The sequence below is a fragment of the Hylobates moloch genome, unplaced genomic scaffold (assembly GCF_009828535.3).
Source record: "Hylobates moloch isolate HMO894 unplaced genomic scaffold, HMol_V3 SCAFFOLD_11, whole genome shotgun sequence".
Classification (NCBI taxonomy): Eukaryota; Metazoa; Chordata; class Mammalia; order Primates; family Hylobatidae; genus Hylobates; species Hylobates moloch.
In genome coordinates this window covers 43,066,084-43,069,649 of record NW_026652286.1, presented here as the reverse complement: position 1 = coordinate 43,069,649, position 3,566 = coordinate 43,066,084, and the positions used below count along the sequence as shown (strand labels likewise).

The window sequence follows — 3,566 nt, the reverse complement described above, 5'->3', positions numbered from 1 at the left end:
CATGATCTCAAGCACCACCTCATAGCCTACCTGCAGTGGTAAATGACCACACAGTTATTTGCTTTAGGTCAATTCATTCACTGATGCAAGAGTATCATTCCTTGAAGGTCATACTGCAAAAAGATATATTTCATTCAAATGAGTGTTTGGCTTGTGCTTTGTAAGATTTTGTGAACATTTTAGTATAATGTGACACTGACATTCTAGAATTTCTTCTAAAGATGACTTATCTAACATCTAGTCAGTGACCCTATTATTATAGGAACTTAGAGTAAAATATTATCTTTTATTTCCAGGAAAAACATCCTGCTACATTTAGTGGGACAAGTGAGAAGGTTCACATATAAATAGCCATGTTCACTTTTCATAATGTCTGCTCAGTACCCAGCTCCTTCCGGCTCACTGGCATCCCAGAGCTGCACATCCGGCTCTCCATCCCCTTTGGCTCCATGTACCTGGTGGCTGTGGTGGGGAATGTGACCATCCTGGCTGTGGTAAGGGTAGAACACAGCCTGCACCAGCCCATGTAATTTTTCTTGTGCATGTTGGCTGCCATTGACCTGGTTCTGTCTACTTCCATAATGCCCAAACTTCTGGGAATCTTCTGGTTTGGTGCTGGTGACATTGGCCTGGATGCCTGCTTGGGCCAAATGTTCCTTATCCACTGCTTTGCCACTGTTGAGTCAGGCATCTTCCCATGGCTTTTGATCGCCATGTGGCCATCTGCAACCCACTACGTCATAGCATGGTGCTCACTCATACAGTGGTGGGTCGTTGGGGCTTGTTTCTCTCCTCCGGGGTGCTCTCTACATTGTACCTCTGCCTCTGATGATCCGCCTGTGGCTGCCCCTTTATAAAACCCATGTTATCTCCCACTCCTACTGTGAGCACATGGCTGTAGTTGCCTTGACATGTGGCGACAGCAGGATAAATAATGTCTATGGACTGAGCACTGGCTTTCTGGTATTGATCCTGGACACATTGGCTATTGCTGCATCCTATGTGATGATTTTCAGGGCCATGATGGGGCTAGCTACTCCTGAGGCCAGGCTTAAAACCCTGGGGACATGCACTTCTCACATCTGCGCCATCCTGATCTTTTATGTTCCCATTGCTGTTTCTTCCCTGATTCACCGATTTGGTCACTGTGTGCCTCCTCCAGTCCACACTCTGCTGGCCAACTTCTATCTCCTCATTCCTCCAATCCTCAATCCTATAGTCTATGCTGTTCACACCAGGCAGATCTGAGAGAGGCTTCTCCAAATCCCGAGGATAGAAATGAAGATTAGATGATTACTATTTTCTTCTCTCTCAAATAAGCTCATGGAGAAGTTCATGGAGAAGATGTTTAAATATGGTAGGCTGCTTCCCATTAGGAACTTTACAAGCAGTTTGAGGTATTAGGCACTGCGGTCTCCAACTTTTGTAGTTCCAAAGGAATTCTAAGAAAGTATACAACTCTAAGTCCTAAAAGGTGGAAAATATAAAACTTACAACTAAAGGATATTTGAGCTGCAAAGAAGGTAAACCAACCATGATAGTGACAAGCTGCTAATATTTAGCATTGTGTCATGTAATTCTTGAAAATGTCCTGACATGAGGTATGAGGAAATAGGACAGAACACCCTTGCTTTATGAACTACATACAGTTACTTAAGCTGCCTAGCTCCACGTTTGGTTGGAGTTTGTAATACATTGTAAAGTTATGTATTAATACTTTCTATTCTTTGTTTTCTGTATATCCTTTAAAAGGTAAATTCTAAAAACTAAGTCATTTAATTGAAGTTTCCTTAGCTGCAAGATGACACTTCCTGAGTTAAGCCTCTCGTAATTGAGATGCTGTTCAAACTGCCTGTAATAATGTGTACTAGAAGACTCATTTGTATGTGCCCAGAAGATTTGGGGATACTTATGAAACAGAATGTGGCCTGAAAAAAAATTGTCAGGTCAATGAAGGAAAATGAGACAAGGTTACCATGTCTCAACATTGCCTTTGTTGTATTCTCTGCAGGCTTGATGCATATGAGGACTCTGTGGAAATAAGTCTTCCCTTTCCCACAGAAACACTCCCCAAACCCTAATCCATCTGTAGGATTCCTGCCGATAGTGTGCTACATCCTTAAAATAAATCAGCATCAAGTTGCGAGTTATATAGTTTATAGAGACACTGACTTTGTCCTCCAGATTGTTAGCTCAATGACTAGAACATAGTTAATATGGATAAAGCATTTAGTTACTATTGACAGAATTACTGACAGTCTTCCCAACCACACTGTAAGGTAAGAATTACTCCATTTTGCAAATGAAGAAATTGAGGTTCCCAGAAGTGATAGAATTGCCCAAGGTCACTCAGAGAGCAACAGTGAACCAGGAATTCAGCCAAGTTTGTTTTTAAAGCTCAAAGGCTTCCAGCCTCTCTGATCCACGTTTTCCTTAACTGAGGAAGGGTGCTGAAAGGTCTTTCCTGGAGATCTGAGTTGTCATGCACTTAGACGTTAGCTACACCCATTATTTCTAAAGTCAGAAGTGTACAGATCAAAAAGCAGTCTCTTTTACAGTGCTGTTTCCAGAGGAAGGACAAAACGTAAATCTAGGTCTGCTCACTAATTCTACAACTCCATAAAGTCAGGAAAATGTTGAATACACTAGGCTTTAGGTAGAAACCAAACTGACTGAAGGAGAAGTCAAGTGCAAAGGAAAGAGCACTGCATGAAACCAGAGAAACTGTTTTCTAGTTTCTCTTTGGCTAGTCCAGAGAATGGAAACCACTCCGCTAATGGGACATCTGGAATGTGTGATCATTTTGGGATCCAATTACATGCATCTCTAACTTCCATCCTATCACACCATAATGAGTAGCTTTCCCTAAACTTTCATCCCAGTTTAGAGGACTTGAGTGTTCTTCCTGTGAATGGAAAAGCAATCATAAGATAAGTCTTCTGCTTTACCTATCCCACCATGGTTGGGAACCAGAAGAAGACTTTTGGAATCAGTGCAAAGTTGTGCTCACCAGCTCTCTGTGGAGCAGGGGTGAAAGGGCAAAGGACAATGACCCAGAATTATGATGTGATTTTAAAATGTCATCTAATAAGGTTAACCTTAGGAGAGATATAGAAACCTCGCTGTTCTCCCACAGCACATTTTTCTGGAGGAAAGTATACTGGAAGAAATTAGATATGAGTTGGGTCCCAATTTATGGAATTTCTTGGAATTCAGCCTATCATGTGAATGAATCTTGTCTTCGTTCTCCTAAAGTTGTTCAGTCTGTATCAGATTATAGAATAGCATGTTCCTATAATTCTAGCTTTCGTTTATTGTAATATTGAAGTTGTGAAATCTAAATGTAGCCAAGAGACATTAAGTTGGCCACCTAAGCATAAAAGGTGAAACAACATATGAAACATAAAAGAAGCCATGAAAATTATTGTGGCAACCTTTAAGTGTACCTTCCAGATCTTCTACAGTGAATGCAGTTGACTGACAGCTTTAACTGCTGCCATCTACTATCCCCATGCTCCTACCGAGGCCACATTTCCCAGAAGCTGTTCCCAGTGATCCAGCATGAT

The 3,566-nt window shown here is 41.4% G+C and overlaps 1 pseudogene; it reads left to right on the top strand.

Moving 5' to 3' along the window:
• The first annotated feature begins 353 nt into the window (after positions 1-353).
• Positions 354-1,293, top strand: LOC116477368 (olfactory receptor 52M1-like; annotated as a pseudogene).
• The last annotated feature ends 2,273 nt before the right edge of the window (positions 1,294-3,566 follow it).